Source organism: Canis lupus, chromosome 15 (genome assembly GCF_011100685.1).
Source record: "Canis lupus familiaris isolate Mischka breed German Shepherd chromosome 15, alternate assembly UU_Cfam_GSD_1.0, whole genome shotgun sequence".
NCBI classification, from domain to species: domain Eukaryota; kingdom Metazoa; phylum Chordata; class Mammalia; order Carnivora; family Canidae; genus Canis; species Canis lupus.
In genome coordinates, this window is record NC_049236.1 from 1373872 (window position 1) to 1392526 (window position 18655).

At 50.2% G+C, this 18655-nt stretch overlaps 1 protein-coding gene across 5 annotated transcripts in view; it reads left to right on the forward strand.

The window, feature by feature from the left end:
* Nucleotides 1–18655, forward strand: part of HIVEP3 (HIVEP zinc finger 3) — a 459199-nt gene that overhangs the window by 136054 nt on the left and 304490 nt on the right. The window contains exons 1-3 of one of the 5 annotated variants that reach the window (XM_038557697.1): nucleotides 10564–12594; nucleotides 13367–13515; nucleotides 14270–14426. The exons of the other annotated variants lie outside the window; for them this stretch is intronic. The gene's annotated coding sequence lies outside the window, so the exon portion shown is untranslated. Of the gene's footprint in view, nucleotides 1–10563; nucleotides 12595–13366; nucleotides 13516–14269; nucleotides 14427–18655 lie in introns of those variants that run through there. 5 annotated transcript variants of the gene reach the window in all.

Here is an 18655-nt window from a genome sequence, read left to right on the forward strand (position 1 = left end):
AATCAGTGTCTACTGTGTAAGCCCCCAGTCTGTGGAATTCAGTTATGGGAGTGCCGACACACGTACAGCAACACGCGTACAGATGCTTGAGGTGGGCAAATCATCCTGAGCGTGTGCAAGGCCCTGTTCTGAGTTGTTCATATGTACAAACTCATTTAATTATACATGTGATCATCTGAAGTTAATATTCTTTTTTTTAAGTTTTTATTCCAATCCCAGTTAACATCCAGTGTAATATTACGATATAGTGATTCCACTTCCATGCATCACCCGGTGCTCATTGTGACAGGTGCATCCTTAATCTCTGTCCCTGTTTCCCCCATCCCCTCCCCTCTGCCCCAGCCACCTCCCCTAGTTACTATTCTTATTATTCCCAGTTTGCAGCTTTGAAAACTGGAGGACAGAGAGGTTAAGTAGCTTGCCCAGAGTCGCACAGCTCGCACTGACTCCTGGTGGGGTCAAGACCCTAAGCCAGGCAATCTGTCTTCATCCGCCTGGCTCTTAACCAGTACCCCTTACCCCTTCTGCCAATCCCAGGAGAACACACCCACAGGCCTGTTCTCTATCTGTACCGTAGAGCTGCCTCTGGGGAAAGGAACTTTCGGCTTTTTGCCTGACATCTTAGTGTTTTCCTTTATTAATAAATTTATAAATGAATTAATAAATCTCCTTTATGTTTATTTTTTAAAGATTTTATTTATTTACTCATGAGAGACACGGAGAGAGAGGCAGAGACACAGGCAGAGGGAAAAGCAGGCTCCATGCAGGGAGCCTGATGTGGGACTTGATCCCAGGACTCCAAGATCATAACCTGAGCCAAAGGCAAATGCTTAACCGCTGAGCCACCCACACGTCCCTATTTTAATTGTTTTAAAAATATTTTATTTATTTATTCATGAGAGGCAGAGACACAGGCAGAGGGAGAAACAGGCTCCCTGTGGTGAGCCCGATGTGGGACTCAATCCCAGGGCCCTGGGATCACAACCTGAGCCAAAGGCAGATGCTCAACCACTGAGCCACCCAGCTGCCCAATAAGTCTCCTTTATGAAATTTAGAAGTCTTGTTGATTGTGACATCATATTACAGCTGTGTGAGGTAGACAGCAGGGTATATTTTGAAATTTTGGAATGTGAGTGGAGTTTTTAAATGCTTTGACTGACACGTTTGTATATCCGTTCAGCAGATACTTACAGAACACCTGAGGTGTCCCAGGGACTGTGTCGGGTGCTGGGGATGAACGAACAAATGAATCAGATATGATCTCTGTCTTTATGGAACTCAGGAGGGAGAGGGAAAGTAACTCAGAGTCTTGTACATGTAAATATTTAGTTAAAAAGTGAAAATAGACAGTAATAAGGAGACATTGACCCATTGTGGGAGCTCAGTAATCATTGTTGAGTGAATGAGTCAAAGAAGGAAGAAAGGAAGGCAGGCAGGCAGGCCGGCCCAGTCATTCTTTGAAGAAGGGACATTTTGGCTGAGGTCTGAGGTGAGAGCAGGCTCAGCCAGGTGAGGGTGGCAGGATGGCCAGTGATCATCAGGACTGCAGCACCCCCCTTCTCCGAGCAGCAGGGGCTCTGAGTTTGGGCCACCAATGACCTCAGGTCCTTGACTTGGACTCACATCCCGAGAGAAGCTTTTTCCTCTTGCGGCCACACACATTCACATTCTGTTTCTTTTCAAATCTGTTTAGACACTGTTTGGGCTGTCTCCTTGTTATTTGTCCTCTAAATGTGTCACCTAAAAGGTTTGTTCCTTAATAATTTACATTTTTATAATGTCTGAGGTCTGTTTTTTTTTTCCTCCAGGAGGAACACATTTTCGACTTGATGATGAAAGCTAACGGAGAGAGCACTTTGTACAAAAACTTGCTCCATGGATAGGATTACTGAATGCATGAGCTGCATAAAGAACATTACTTGTGCATGAAAGACTGTTCCTTTCTGTGGAAGCTTTTGGGTTGAATGTGGCTTTTGTGCTTTGGCATTGGATCTCGGGGATGCTTGGGTTGGGTTCTGCTGTTTGCGTGGGGGATGCTGGTCTTGGGGTTCCCTGGCTCACCCCACTCATACTGAGGGTGGTTTCTCTTCCTCTGTTGGAAAAAGGGAAGCAGTCCCCTTCCATTTGTATATCTTAGGGACAATTAGCAACCGGGGCAGCTGAGTTCTTTTAGCTTTTTGATCCCTTGGGACAATCAGATTTCTCAATGTTGAGATGTGACCCTTCCCCCCACCCAATGTGGTGTCATGTAGTGAAGCCAGAAGGCCCTGTTCCAAGGTCTTCAACAAGCAGGTTGATGGAGGGCCAACACTTGCTTCCATCCTCCCGACGTAAGCAGCGTGGAACGTGTGGAATGTAAACAGACGGGAGGCTGGATGCTAGGAAAAACGTACACCACCGGTTTGAGCCCCATCTTTCTGTGGAGCAAGCCCTCGGGCCTCAGGCAAGTCACCTGATATTCTGAATTTTAGCTTCTCTTTACTAAAGGGGAGATGTTAGTGTTTATGGAGTCATTAGGCTGAGAGCTGTTTTTCTTTTTCTTTTTTTTTTTTTTAATAATTCACATAGGCCTTTCATCAACCTTAGAGAATAAGTATTAGCATCTCCATTTGACAGACGAGGAAGCTGAGGTGTAGAGCACTTGGTACCGCGCCCAGAATCAGTCTGCTTGTAAAGGCATCACTAGGATTTGAAACCCAGACCTGTTGCTGAAGACCAAGCTTTTTCCCCCTTTCCCTCCCTCTGTGCCTGTGGAGGGGCTTGGGGTGAGCGCCAAAGAGCCATGAGCAGGGATGTTCTAAACCTTTAGAGCAATCCCCCCCCCCCCCCCCCCCGCTGCCTCCCCATCGGTAATTGGTTAGTTTGGCTGAAATCTGAGGATGCTCTAGGGTTGAGTATAAACAACTTGAGACTGTTGGCTTCAGGGGTATATCTTTTTTCATTGTTTGCTAGTCCATCTGGCCACCCGAGGGGGCTTAAGAGCGAGATGTTTCTTTGCATAAAGGTATCCCAGTGCAAATGGACAGCCTGTCCCTGCAATGCTGCCATCTCTCACCAGTCAGCAGGGGACCCTCTCCCTGCGTATTCTAGATATCTGTGCATCTGCAGGGCACTTACTCTGTGCTGAACATTGGAGAAGTCAAACCGCCATCTGATGGAGCTTATTATATTCTAGTGAGAAAAACCAAAAACAAGACCAAAAGAAAAAAAGAACCCATGAAAAATCGCATCAACTATTGGTGATCAGGGCTAAGGGGACAAAGAGAGCTGGGCAAAGGAAAGAGGCCAGTGTGGCTAGAGTTAGAGCATCAGCCAGGACAGAGAGGTGGGAGGGGAGCCTGGCAAGTGGCCAGCACAGACCCTGGGGGCGGGGGGTGGGGTTTACTGGGCCAAAGGAAGCATCTTGATGCTGGATTTGTTTTACTGTTTAGAGACATTGGCTTCCACTTTGCATGCGCTGGGCAGCCTCTGGGGCCTTTGGGCAAAGGAGAGGGAGAAGGCAGAGATGGAAGCAGGGAGGCTTGATGAGGGGCTGTGGCAGCGGTCCACGGAGACGTGTGGCCTGGGTGACAGCAGTGGAGGGGTGGGAGGTGACTGGGTCCTGGCTGTGCTTTGAGGTGAGACTGATGGGATTTGCCATGGCCTTGGTCGGCCTGCCCTGTACTGCATAGGTGACAGGGTGGGAGGAACCCAAGGTAGGCCACTGACCAATTGGTGTGCCCCTGGCGGGGACATGGGTGGTATGGCTGCATGAGTACGGTCAGATGAGATGTCATGGTGGGAGTGGGGCCATCTGGACCTTGGGCATCTCACGTTAGGCACAAGGAAGACAGAATGGCTCACCATGTGCATACACGCTGAAAGAAATGAAATGCATGGTGTAGATGGGCCATCCCAAGGGAAGCAGGGGCCTGCCCTGAGGCTGAGTGCAGCTAGAGCCTGTCAGGGGCAGTCCTTGGGCCTGGGGGAGGCTCTGAAGGAGTCAGGGCAGGGAGGGAGGTGGCAAGGGGCTGCTTGGTTGGGGGGGGGCAATAAAAAATGCTGCAGTTTCTTTCTTTATGCTGGAGAGTCTGAAACTGCAGCCAGCCTGTGAGCCAGATCTGCCTGCCACCTGTTTTTGCCCAACCCCTCAAGTTAAGAATGGTTCTTATGTTTCCAAATGTTTGTAAAAGAGAGAGAAAAAAAAAAGGTCAAAGCAAACTAGAATATACAACAGAGACATATGTGACCTTCCAGAGCCTAAAATAGTTCCTCTCTGGCTCTTTATAGGGAAAGCTTGCAGTAGGCAGATGATGGCTTAGAGAAACTGGGACCAAGATGAGGCCACCCCATCCACCCCACTTTGTGCCACTCTCTGGAAGATTGTGCCCCAGGTGGATACCTGGTGCGGGACAGCACACTTCCTGGAGTCCCTGCCGAGCACCCCTGTCTAGGAGGGACGGTCCTCCGTAGCCAGTTACCACCTGGATGATTGGAAGGGCCTGCCCTGGCTCCCCATCATGGTGCCTGGGGGGAGGGTCCTGGAGGATGAGAGAATCATGGATTTTATACACTTCAAAGATGATGGTTTTGCCTGTTGTGCCTGAAATACTCAGAGGTTGCCCTTTCTGTTATGGGTGCCCTGGCATCGAGCACCCTTGAGACAGAGTCTGGGTTTAAGGCAGGTTGTGTATGGTGAGTTGGGACATTGAGAGTCTTGTCTAGCTCTTCAGTGACCTGTGAACAGCCTTTAGCGTCTCAGGGACCGTGCTCTGACACTGCTGACTGAACGGGGTGGTTTGCTGGGGGAACAGACTAGCCTCATGTCCTCTGAAGGCCTGATGGGCCAGCTGTGCTCCTTGGAAAAACACCCAGTATGCCAGAGATCAGCCAAGGTCAGGGAGAAACCGATCCAGGAGAAGACTGAGTTGGAGAAGGGAAGGTAGCCAAGGAGGAGGGCAAGAAGGAAGAGGTAGCAGGCAGGGGTCACCTTGTCGAACATATTTGACCTTCTGGTCCAGGCTCGCCAGGCCAGTTCTGGGTCCAGACCCAGGAAATCCCACAGGGAGCAGCCAAGTTCACTGTGAATCCTTGGCAAGTAGCCTGCCACGGAGAGTAGGCTGGCTCCAGAGGGAGGCCAGGAGGCAGGCCAGGCAGTGGCCAGCCTGGGGTTGACTCCGAGCTGCAGGTCAGCCTGACCTCTTTGGCTTCCAGCTCTGGCTGAAGGACAAGGGCCTTGGCATCTACTTTTGCCAGTGCAGTGGCACCAGGGGTTTCCACTCTGTCCCCATCCCTGGGGTAAGTGAAGACCCAGGCTCTGGGAGCAGTGGGGCAGAGGGGTTGGGCCCGGCCCCCACCCTACAGACATGTCCATCCCCCCGTGCTGAGCCCACAGACTGAGGGCCCCTGCACCCCACACTTTGAGAACTGCCTGTGTCAAGGGCACTGAAGATTCCTAGAATGTCAGCCCGGATCTGCCTCCAATGGTGAACTTCAGCTCGGCGGGGTGGTTATCCCTCTCTGTCCTTGGAGAGCCAGGGCTAGGACACCAGTTGCAGTCACAGGAGGGGAGATAAGGGACAGAGGGGCTCCGATTCTGACGTTCTTTTCCATCATAAGAGCCTTGTTAGTTGACTGGTCAACTCCTTTGGGCCTGTTTGGGAACTCGAAGCTCCAGGTTATGTTTTTTGGTTTTTAGTTTGTTTTTTGTTTTGTTTCCAAATCCTGAAGTACCTGTAAGAGACATATGGTGTTAACCTGGGTACTAGCCATAGATGAAACTGCTGCCACTGCTCATCCTCCTTCTTGCCATAGCTGTACATTTTAATTCTTGTGTCTTTTTCTTACAGCAAATGTACGGGCCCTACCTGATTTTACTAAACCTGATTTTACTCCTAACCAATAATTGACAAACTGAATTCAAATCCCAAGTGCCCTGGTCATGTCTTACTTTGCTATAAGATAATTCCCATCTCTCCAGGGTATAATGCAGACAGTTTCCCCAGGTCATTCCTTTTTTTTTTTTTTTTTTAAGATGTATTTATTTATTTGTTCATAAGAGACACACAGAGAGAGGCAGAGACACCGGGAGAGGGAGAAGCAGGCTCCATGCAGGGAGCCCAATGTGGGACCTGATCCCGGGTCCCCAGGATCACGCCCTGGGCTGAAGGCTGCACCAAACCGCTGAGCCACTCGGGCTGCCCCCCCAGGTCATTCCTAACAGGGGGCGGCAACATGCAGAGCTGCCCCTCTTTAACAGTTGGAAGACAAGAGAAGGCTGAGACCAGAGCTCATCCCTGCAGTGAGGGAGGTGGCAACTCTGTGGAGCATCCTTTGAGGGCAGGGGCCGGGTGGCAGGTGCTGGTTGTGCCTCCATGAGCCTCAGGATTGGGGAGCCCAGTCCCCAGCTTCCCCTCCCACCACCACCTAAAGGCTTATAGGCAGAGGGCATTTAACAGGAGGGCTGCATGCAGGTCTGGCTCACTGGTGGTGCCCCTTGGCAGTGCCAGGCCTCCTGTCTGTGCCTGTAATTCCTAGCCCTGTGCCCCTAATCTGTGTTTAGCTCCAGATGCTGTTCAGGCTCTGACTAAAAGCTGGCATCAAGGAGGATATAGGCAAGGGCTTTAAATTTCCTGGATACTGAGGAGAAAGTGGATTTAAAAAGAGAGAGAGAGAGAGAGATCCGAGTATCAAAATGGAAAAGATGCCTGAGTTAACCCCTAGTGGGGTCAAGGCCAGTGATGCGAAAGTTGGTACGCCTTATGACAGGTCCCTTCACTTTTGCAGTTGAACTGCTCCAGCCTCAAACACCGGCAGGAAGTGCAGTGCTCTCATTAATCTCTGCAAGACTTCTCTGGAAACCCAGATTAAGTAGCTCTGTGAAGGGAATCTGCTTATCAAAATACTGATGAATAGGCTGGGTCAAGGGTGAGAGCCAGAGGCAGCCAGTGCCGAAGCATAAACCCCTTGGATTAGAGCGAGTCGTTCAATCTTTATGCCTATTTTAGCTGCTAAAGCAATTTGCAGTCTGGATCTGATGTTCCTTTGAGAGTCTTCCTTATCCAGAGTTTTTCCCTGGGCCAGCCACCACTCAGCTGTGTCACTGGGTAGCTGCCATCAAGACATCTTCTGTGAGTTCCCTTCTGTCCTGGTGGCAGCAGTCGCTCCGTTCTGTATAACCAGAGGTCCTCACCATGGCTCAGGGCCCCTCTGAGAAGAGAAGCAGGTGAGCCAGACCAATCACCAGGTATGCTTCGGGGCCTGGTTGTGGTAGATCCAGTCCTTCTGTCCCAAAGTCACCCATCAGAGGCCTTCTGTAGAACAAGCAGGTGCGCTTCAGTGCGAGAGGACCAGCCTAAAGATAGGCATGGGCAGCTTCATTGTTCTTTTGGGGGTGGGGGTGGGGGTGGGGGAGCTTCAGAAATAGTGAGAAGTTCCACCACTTTTCTGGATCTTCATTTTTTTCTCATCTGAGGGCCTCTGAGTCTTTGCAGCATCCAGCTGTCTGCACACGGCAGGCCCTCTGTGTGAACCATTTCTCCCCTCACCTGCCCCTCTGAGAAGAGTCCTGCTCCTGCTGCAGGACCCGGATGCCAAAGATGCGAGGGGAGTTTGGAAGGAAGGAAAGAAAGCTGCATGCCCCCATCTTGAGGCCACTGGGGGATCTCAGGCGGAAGAGCTCGGGGGACCTGACGGGGCAGGCAGTACTGCAAAGGGAACAGTTGTTTTCCACTGTGATGTAGAGGATGGCATCTTCACTTCTTTCCAAAATTTTGTTTTTCCAGGATGGATGATTTGAGGGGGGGCGGTTTCTGCAGACAGCTAATCCCATTCAGAAATTCTTCTTCGCTTCGATCATGGCCCTTCTTAACCTGGATGTACTGCCCATTTCCGACCACAATCAGCCCTTACAATTGTAAATTCCGGTTTCAGCTTGGCAGACAGGGAACCCTGGGCTACCAAATGCCCAGGGACTCGTCCAAGATCCCACAATCAATTGATTGGGAGAGCCAGAATTACTGGCGTCTAATTTATATACAGGAAAATGCACGGATCCGTTTTGACAAATTCTTGCAGCTGTATAACCCACATCCCCATCCAGTGACCCAGAATTAGAGTCATTCTCTTGGCCACAAATGCGAGATTATGGGAAGCGCAGAGCTTGATGGGATTTCGGCTCCCATTAAGAAGACCTTCGTGTCCCCTGCTGGCCCCATTCCCTGAAGTGGCACACGGCATTGACCCCTTGCCTCTCCTCTTTTGTCCCATTCCCAGGGCCTGTGTTATTCTTCGGGATGGACTTCAGATTTCTACCTGTTTTAGACAGGGTTGTCTAGGAAACTAGAAATAACTGCAGATTCCGGGCTGTGCGGGTTGGGTGATCTTCAGCTACTGCATTAGAGCCCCATGATACCAACCTTCTCTGCCTTTCCCCTACACTCTCCTGCCCTCAGGTCACTGGAAGCATCCCTACATGGCCCCATTTGCCTTCAGCTCCCCTGCCGGAGCAGAGCTGAGCCTCCAGCTTAACTTACAAGGAGGGGGTGGCTGGTAGCTCTAGATGCTGGGTGACACAGGGACGGATGATTCTGTGTCTGGGAATGTGTGTGACAAGTGGAGGAGGAATGCCTCTGAAATTAAGCTTCTGTTTGACTCATCTTTGTCTTCCAGGAACTGGAGGAGGTGTGTGTTTCACACTGTTCAAGTCCATTCCACCTTAAGCATTTGCCTTTTTTTTTTTTTTTTTTTTTTGCACTCATTGTTTCCTTCCCTCCCTCCCACTGTCATTCAGAGTAACTGCAGCTGTGAGCATGCACTTGGGGTTACCTCTCTGAAAGGGAACTGCTTATCTGCCATCTGTATCTGTGGAGTGAGAACACTTGTGTCTACGTCAGCAAAGCTGGGGAATCATGAGACCCCCTTGTCTCTAAGGATCTCTATCTGATTCCCTTGCCTGACTCTGAAAATCCAAGGCTCCTGACTAGCCTTCAGTGCTCCTTTCACAACTAGCTGCCTGTCTTTGTTGAAATCTGTGGTCCTCTGTCCCCTGCATCTGTAGGTCACCTCCTTGGACTCCCAGCATTTCTAAAGAGGTAGGAGGCAGGCCTGGAGGGAAGAGGAAATGTGGAGAGTCGCACAGTAATGTGATGGAGAAAATGCAGGCCGGGATGTTGGCAGGGGTTAAGGGGGTGGAGGAGGAGGAGGAGGAGCTGATGGGAGGAGGAGGGGATAGGAGAGGATGAGGGACAAGGGAGGGGAAGGGGAAAGAAATGACTCAGTACTTGAGCACCGAGCTATGAGCATGTGCTTAAGCGTGAGAATCACTAAGTCCTTCTGTGCTTCAGTAGAAGAGAGAATTTGAAATCTGGGCTCCTGAGTGTCCCTGTTCCTGTTCTCTATGGCTGATCGCAACCTGGGGTCTGACAGACTGGCAGGGGAGAATCAAGAGCGGAAGAGGTGGGGACCGACTGGCTGTTTGGACGGCCAGCTGTTTAGGCACCGCTGGCTAGAACTTCAGCTGTGTCTGTAATTCCCTTTCACGGAATTACGGGGCCTGGTCCGTGGCCTCCTGTTCCTAGTTGATGCCCTGCCTTTTGGATGTTTGGGCCCTTTCAGGTTCTTGCAAAACTGTCTGAACACTCCTTACCCCCTCAGCTCCAGCCTGCCTCTTTACGCTTGACAAAGCCATCTCCACCTCCCGGCCACCAGCCACCGAGCTGTGCATTGCCAGATTCATCCATAAGCCCTCTTACTGCATCCCTCCCCGGGCCCCTTAGGCCTTTGCTCCACGGCATCTTTCCGGTGTCTTTCTCTCCTATGGCCAACACCTGGCCGCTGCCAGCCTGGGCCATTGTAGAAGCTGTCTAATGTTCTTGTCACCTCTAGCCTAGGTAGTGTCCCCACAAAAAGCTCAAGTCTTTAAGATTCTCCTTTAATTATGCTAATCTGCTGTTCACACGTCTCCACTCCAACTGCTCCCTACTGCTTATTGGATAAAGCCCAGACTTCTCTGTGTGGGATTCAGACCTCTCTGAAATCTGGCCTCCTTCCTCCCTATCAAATTCTCTTCGTCTCTGCCTCCCTTACAGCACCCCCCCACCCCGGGGGGCCGACAGCACAGGCAGCGTGGGCTGCCCTCAGAGCCTCCCAGGCTGCTGTCAGTCTCCCCTGCCCCCGCCTGCCAGCTCCCTTCTTCTCTACCTGCCCAAACTTTCCCTGCCCTGCAGCATTGGACACAACCCCTTTTCCCATCAAGGTGGGCTCGTCTCCCCCTGACTATGCCAGCTGCCCTCTGGGGCTTCTAGTGGCGCTGGCTGCCGTCTCCTGATGTCCTATATCGCCAGCTGCTACTGTGACTCTCATCTCCTCGGCTGAATCACAAGCCCTCGGTGGGAGCAACGAGGTTTGGCATTGATCGGCCCCAGCTCTTGGCCCGGTGCAGCATGCTCGCAGGTTCTTTTGGAGGGAGGGAGGTGTAGTGCTCGAGCAAGGTTCAGAGTGACTCTACACTAGGCTGCAGCAGGATCCCCAGACGAGGATGGAGAGAGACTTTTGTTTGACATCAGGAGCCAATCAGTCCTCGACTGAGGGTCGCATGCCGAGCTCCAGGGCTCAGAGGCCTCCCCACACCCACTCCCCATCCGAGGGGTGGGCCTGGGGGCTGGCAGTAAGGACTCCCTTCCCTCTTAGTTTGGAGTTTCACTCATGTTGCCAAGAACCTAGTGCTGGCTCTGCCTCAATCTGATTCCGCCTCCCTCCTGGAGGATGTTCTGCTTTGGGCTTTATTTTGGCTGCCGGCTTTACTGTTCTGCTGCTTCAGGTTTGTATGTTGAAGGTGTGCCCACGGGAAAATCTGCCAGGTTCTCACCCCACATGTGACTTCTTCCCCAGACTAGTAATTTAAGAGATGTGAGCGTTGTGTTTGCCACTGCCGTTATGCCTGCAGGGCCAAACCCAGCAAGAAGCTTCAGCTGTGACCGCCAAAGCGGGGCAGATTTTAGGGAGGGGAAAAAAAAAAAACCCTTAGTGAAAATGTAGAAGGTCCTCTGACAACACTGCAGCATTCTGCCTAAGGATGCGGATACATTCAGACCGATTTCTAATCCAAGCACAGCTCCGTAAGAGCGGACAGCCAGCAAGTCTGAAGCCAGGTGTCTGCTTACTACGAACACAGTAGTGCACAGTGGGCATTCTCCAAGTCCTCACAGGCTTTCGACCAGCTCGGGAGAAAACTGCAGTGTGAATACTTGTGGATGAGTGGGGTGAGGGGAACGTTCCCTGTCCAGTGATTGTACCAAAGGCGAATGCAGAGCCAGGAAGAAAGTCCTACAAATGTGGCTGCGTAAACAGGCTGCTGGCCGCACCTTGTAAGCCTTTGTGCTATGTTGTCTTTGAGTGGGAAGGTGTTGGTGTAGCAGGATTTAGTCTGTGGCCCCCTCCAAAAGTTTCTCATCTTGTCAAGGGAAGACTTAAGGAATTCCCTGCTCTCATCTACTAGAATTATCTACTAGAGGCCTAGCCTTGTCACTTTGACTTCTCTTAAACAACCCAGGTGTCCTTATGCAGAGGCTCAGGAGGGATGTCGAGATACGAATTTCATCTTGGGAAAACATGGAGGCCACTGATATTGGTGGGTCCCCAGAGTCCAGCTGTTGATCTGCAGGCCTTCTTTTCTGTCAGATTTGCTTGCTTCCTTTGCTGGTCTGGACCAGAGTTAAATAATCCCAGTGTTAGAAAGAACCTCAGAGCTCACATCAATCCACTTTCCACAAGGTAAAAAGATGCCCAGTTCCACAACTTGTGTCCATCGAGCCCTGTTTGACCCTTCTCAGCAGTGGGGGTTTTGCTTCGAGCTGTCTGCGTTGCTGCTTCTAATTACTAAAAGGGACTTCCTTTTTTAAATAAGAAAGGGCAGTTCACAGGAGAGGCAATACAAATGAAAAACTGTTCAATATCCCTGGTAATTAAAGAAAGGCAAATTAAAACAATGAGATGTTCTTTCCCCTAACAAATTGGCAAAGATTTTCTCAAAGGTTCGTTCTCGGTGTAGACGAAGATTTAAGGAAATGGGTCAACACTTGGTATGTGTTAAAAGCCTTAAAATCCATACATCCTTCGATTTGGCAACGCCCTTTCTAGTGCTTTCTCTAAAGGAAAATAATCCTGTTTGTGGGGCGGGGTTTGGCTGTAAGGATGCACCTAGTGGTGATGCTTCTAATAAGACCTGAGGAGTAGCCAAGTGTCTAACAATTGGGGCTTGGTTAAGTCAGTAGTGCCACATCCTAAGCATTTCTTGGGCATTTTGTATTCATTAACTCACTTAAGCCTCACGATACCACTACAAAGTAGGCCTGTTATTTTGGCAATTTTACAGATAAAATAACAGCTGCGAAGAAGGCAGATAACTTCAGCAAGATGATCTGGATGGCTACTAGTGGTGGCAGGATGTCCACCAGGGTGGTCGCTCTCTCCAGAGCCCATACATCCTTAACGCATGCGCCCCACTGCCTCTCGTAACAGACACGTGAAGCAGAAAGTCTGTACTAAGTGGAATGTGGGTACTCTCCCATTTCTGTTTAAAATACTGAAGACCCGAAGATACATGGCATTAATTTGGTAACTGGAAACATTTTGCTTAAAAACAATCTATTTTTTTTTTTATATTTAGCCAAACTCGGATTTTCTGTAGCCTTTACCCATCTCATTCATTTACCAAATTTTCATTGAGCTCTTCCAATAAGCCAGGCATGGTGACAGCTGTTCTAGATCAGCAAGGTCGAAAACTGGCCAGGCCTAGCTGGTATAGAACTTGTGTGCCAGAGGGGAGACCAGTGAGAAACAAGTGAACAGCCATCAAGGGCTGCCACTTATTGATGCCAGCTGTATGCTAGGCATCCTTCCAAATGAGATTGATATCTCATGTATGTAGTCCTTTACATGGTTCCTTTTGTAACCCTGGGCAGCATGTGGTTTAATCCTCAAGGTCACCCAGTCCATAGGCAGTGGGGCCTGGATTCATCTCTGGCAGGGACTCCCTAGCCTAAGCTTCTTACTTTTCCAGCGTCTCCTCCTAACTCGTTACAGTCCAGCCACAGAGGCCCTCCTTGCTTCAGGGCCTTTGCACTTGACATTCTCACTCTCCCATTAGATCTGTGTATGGTGGCCTCCTCATCATGCAGCTCAGAGAGGCCTTCACTGAGCTCCCTGTCTAGGGTGGCTTGTCTCGTCACCTTGTAGGCATTCTTCATCACTTCTATCACATCACCTTATTTTTTTTTCTTTGTGCAGTTTTCACTATCTGGTATTATTTGGCGTTGTTTCACCTGCTAGATTGTAGGCTCCATGGAAAATGTGTTCCTTGTCCTTTTGTTCGCTTTGCTATCCCCAGTACCTAACACAGTCCCCAGCCTAATGGGTGCTACTGGAGATGGTGGTCTCCAAAGTGCGACATGCATATTGGAAGCCATGGAAGGTGAGATGATCCACTGTGGGGCAGGAAGAAAATAATGACAGACAGATGGACACATAGATACATAGGTAGGCACACATGCATATATCATTCTTTCTATTTTTATGAATAATTTCATAAATCGTTGAATGAAGTATGAATATAATTTACAAATAAATATAACCCATATGCAGATATACTCAAATGTTTGCTGCTAGGGCACATTACCAAAAAACTTGGGGGACCATTGGCCTAGAAGGAAAGACATATGAGGAAATAGGCCATTCCCATGTGGTATCATAAATGCTCTCGACAGAGTGAGTGCAGAATGCCATCGGAGCATATAGAGGGTTATCTAACGTGCTTTAGGGGGTTGAAAAATTGTGAAAACTTAACATCTGTTTCTTACTGTTTTGTTAATATTACTAATTATTGTTTTTAAAACTATCTAGAAATACACAAGGTTTTATTTTTAGGCCATTAAAGCCATGTAAGTGACCGTAGTCTTTATGGGAATTTTCTTAATAAATGGTGAAAGAGAGAGCACTTCAGATTTCACAGTTGACTGGTTAGAGAGGTTAATTTCTGAAGAGTTCAAATCTGACTATTTATGACCTGTGGTTAAATATCCAACTTGCCCTTGCTTTCTGAGCTGCAAAATTAATCTGAAAAATAGAAAAATAAACATGTCTTTAGACTCGGTCTTCTAGCTAGAGAGGCCATAAGGCATTGCAGTGGAAGAACTTGGACGCTAGAGTCTGGTGAATTTTGGCTTGAGTCTCCTTCTTGCCTCTTTCTGCATGACTTTGAGCAAGTCCCTTTTCTTGGCTCCCTCATCTACAGAATGGGCAGACCTGCTTCAGGGCTGTGATGTTGTGAAGATGAAACAGAACAATGAGCGTGAAAGGCCCAGCTCTTGGCGCCTGGTGGGTCTTTCCCAATGTCAGACCCTCCCGAAGTCCTCTGTTTAGAGAGAAAACTCCATGTGGTCAGAAAGCACGTAAGCATACATCCATCAGAATACCATCAAGACATGCTTTCTCTTTTATGTACTTGATTAAACGGAGTCATGCTCCGACAAATTCTTCTTTAAGTCATTGAAATTGATTTCACGTAGACCACAGCCATCCTTCCTGAGCTTGTCTTGACCCTTGACATTTTGCTGGCGATACTATCAGGCTGGATGGAACCCTCCTTTCCCTTCTGGGCTCGAGCTGGAACGATGCTGCAGCTGGATTTCTGCGCTACAAATAACTCTTGTCTTCGGGGCACCGAGGGTTGCAGTTGGGTTGAAGCAGAGTAAACAGAGAGAAGCCGGGACCTTGGCCTGGGAACCTCCTGTGTCCTGGGAGTGAGGCCTCTTGTGGAGTGGGGGAGGAGGGGCGGGTGGCCTGTCTGAGGGAGAGGAATTGGACGGGGAAGGCAGAGCACAGCAGACTCCTTGGCATGCGCTGCAGAAGGATTCCCTGAAGGGCTGCACAGAAGAGAAATGTGCTGTGTGCTTGGCAGGCCAGAAACCACAGAGAACCTGGCAATGCTTTTTGAGGATTTGGGAGCAGAAAAGCAGACTCCCTAGGTGGTTATTTATAGAGCCGGCAGCAGTAATGATCAGTTAGAAAAAATAAATTATAACTCAGTTGAACCTGAAATAACTTTTCTTTTGCAACCCCAGGCATTCCACACAGGCTGCTTGCACACCACTCCCTCCTCATAGTGTTCCTGGAGGCCGAGGGTCCGCGCCAGGCTTGCTTGTGCCTTCCCTGAAGCTTCAGAGCGGACAATGAGGCAGCAGAGAGAGAGAGAGAGAGAGAGTGTGTGTTTCTGGCCAGAAACAAAGAGTTCTGGCTGGATGATTCCTTTCTTTTCCCCCTGCACCCCCAAATTGCAAAACCATCCTTTCTCTCCTCCCTCAACACGTCTGTAACATGCAGCAGAAGGTGGGTCTTGCTGGGAATGTGGAATCCGTGGCACGCTGTGCCTCCACTTTCGCACGCCTCGTTCACGCGAGCGTGTGCGCATCAGCTGGGTTTCGGCGTCTGTGTTTGGGCTGCAGCAAGAGCTTCTTTAGTAGAGTGCCTTCCGAGAAGCTGGCTGCCGGCTCGGAGTTCACGAGGCCCCCAGGTTTTCATCCCCGCTCAGCCAGCAAGCAAGACCACCATGATGTTCACGCTGACAGCTTGGCAGTGGGGTCACTGTGAGCTGCCCGACCTGCCACTTGGCATCTTGACGCTTGGGCACCATCCTGCTTTCCCTCTCTCACCCATCTGCTCCTTCTTTTCTCTTCATTCATTCACTCCTTCAGTTGCTTTTCAACCAGCAAGCATTTGCTGAGTATCTACGATGCAGAAATAAATCCAGAGACTACAAACTGGTGGCACTTGAGCCAGTCTGGCCTGCAGATGCATTTGATTTGGCTCGCAGCGTGGTGTCTTAAATTTGAATTTGCTGCTGACACATGACGATGGGGTGATTTCACATGAGAATGCTGATACCAGGCTTCTCCCCCCCAAATCTGAAGTTCTGGCAGTATGGGCTCACATTTCCACGTGGTAGTATTTTCCATAAGGGCAGCTGCCTCCTTTGGGTAAGGCCAGCCCATCTGATTCAGCACAGATCCCGAGGCTCCCAATTGTCTGATCACCACCAAGACAGCTACCATCTAGGTCCCATACATGAGCTGTTTCACCCATTTATGTGACCTGTGTGATCCTATGTGCGTTTGAATCGGTGACCCCTGGTGCAGACCCTAATCTGAGGGATTTTATGGTCCAGTGGGAGAGACAGACAGGTGATGTTAGTCCCTAAGGAGGACTGCTATGAGAGCAGTATACTTTGGGAGCACGAGGAGGAGAAGATTGATATTGATGAAAAGAGTCAGGTGTTGATGGAGGTGTTTGGAACCAGGTGTTGAGAAGGCAGTTCAATGCCAAGATGAAGCTGGGAAGGGCACCTCAGACAAAGAGCTCACGTAGGAGCTCAGAGCGGTGAACGGGCAGGAGAGTGCAGTGTGACAGGGTGAGCAAACCTGAACGGGTTGGGAGTGAGGCTCTTCTCTCTTCGGTGGGATGCTGCATGGCCAGCTCTGCCCAACCCCAAACCAGAGACCATGGGGCCCTTCACACCCACTTCCAGCTGGTGGAGGCCCCTCCTCCAGTGTCTGCCCCGATGGCAGGGTGGGCCCGTGAGCAAGTCCCAGACCTGTCTGCCAGGATTTACCTTGAATAGCAGAGTCCTGCTGTCCCTCCCCACCCTAACCCAGAACCCAGGGAGATTGGGAGGACAGAAGGAGATGGAGAGGATAAAGTGGGTCTGTGTCCTCCATCAGAGGGCAATGGGTGGCCCTCAACACAAACGCAGTGAGTGGACAGGCTGAAGAAGTCTCCATGGTCCTCCTCCCTCTCCTAGCATCTTTGTCTCTGCATTCCTTGAAAGCCAGCAGTCCTCAGCACATGAATTCCCCTGGTCCTCTCCCTGGCACACTCACGCTTTCATTATTTTTTATAGGCTGGTATCTCCCCAACTGGCATCGTCAGCCAACCCAGAGCTGAGGGGTTGCGGCGGGGGTGGGGGAGGGATCTTGTAGCTTCTGGACGATTCTCCCTGGAGAGTTCATATGTACCTCAAACACTACCAGCCTCCATCCCTTTCATCCCAGGAACTCCCTTTCTTGCCCTTTCTGCACCTTGATATCCTTCCATTCATGAAGCCCCTTGATGCATGACGTAGCCCCTGAAGCTTTTCAGATTCAAGCAGCTACCAGCACCCATCACATCATAACACTGCCAGAAATGAAAGCACTTGCCTGTGACCCAGACACCCTGATGGGTGCAGCATTTAGGAGCCAGAAGAGAACTTAGCTACTGAAGGTGACCTTAGTGCAGCCCCTAACCTTGGTCCCCACATACTGCACCCTGTGTGTCTGGCAGGACCAAGGACTTCTCGGTGGTTGTGATGAATTCTGTGCCCCCCCCGCCAGACTCTCAAGGGCGGGAACTGGCTGCTGTGCTTGTCTTTCCCCAGATGGGCCGCTGCGTAAAGCCTATGCCCAGTTGTATGTGGTTAGTAGCCAGTTACCCGACTGAATCGAACTCTTGTAGAAGGGATGAGGGGTTACTCTTTGCACGCAGATTTGTCATTAAGGTTATCACTTAATGAAGAGTAGAGACAGTGTCCAGTGGAGACTGGAGTGACTGGGTCAGAGGAGGTGACATCTGTAACGTCAAGGCACCCTATGGCCAAGGGCCTCTTTGCCTGGAGCATTAAAATTTGATTAATGGGAACCTGGTTGCTGCTGGGGTGGTGAGGAGACCTTCGGGAAAGGAAGGAGTGCACCCCTACCCCCAGCCCCTGCTGGGACCTCAAGAACCCAGAGCCTGGTGATGAGATGGAAATTTGGCTTCTCTGAAGTCCCCATCTCTGGGACTCTGGGTTATCCAGAGAATTTTGGCCAGAAGTTGAGGGATGTCAGCCAGTTTTCTGCCACTTGCCCTGGTTCAGTTCCACTGACGGTTTTCCCCGTGCTCTTCTGCGGCTTCCCACAGTGGTCTTCTCCTGGGCCTCCTTCTGCCTGCACCATCTGTGGCTGTCGCTCTGACTGCGACACCGCAGGGCAGCTCCAAGTGGCCCACGCCAGGGCCCCAGGGCCGCAGTCACGGGCCTGGGGGCCTCCGCACAGCAGCCTGGGAGTTGCCCTCAGTGGGTAGAACTAAGAGAGGTGGCCACGCAGGACTGGGTGGAGATGCACACCCTGAGAAATTTTGCAGATTTGGATCCCTCCAGAGACTGCATGGTCTGATTACTAATAATTCAATAGCAAGTTATAGTCTTTTACCAAGTACCCTGAGCCTGGAGCATTTGCCATCCCCATTTTACAGATGAGGAAACTGAGGCTCAGAGAGACTTAAATGACTTGTCTAGGGTTTGAAGCCAAATCTTGACTCTAAAACGTCTCATCATCTCACTGTAGGGTTTGCCTCTCTCACCCTGCAACCAGGTAGACCCGACCCAACAGCACCCTCTCTGTGTGAAAGGGCACCAGAGCAGGGGACAGATTCAGCAGTAACCCCAATCCCTGGAACTTCCTGTTTGCTCTCTTCTGTCATTGAGGACGCCAGCCTAAGGCTTCATTTCCTCTTCCTACATTGTGTTAAGGCACAAGGAGTCCAACTCCTACTGTTGGGAGGGTGAGAAATTCGAAGCAAAGTCTCAAATTTCAACTTTGGGAGCCAC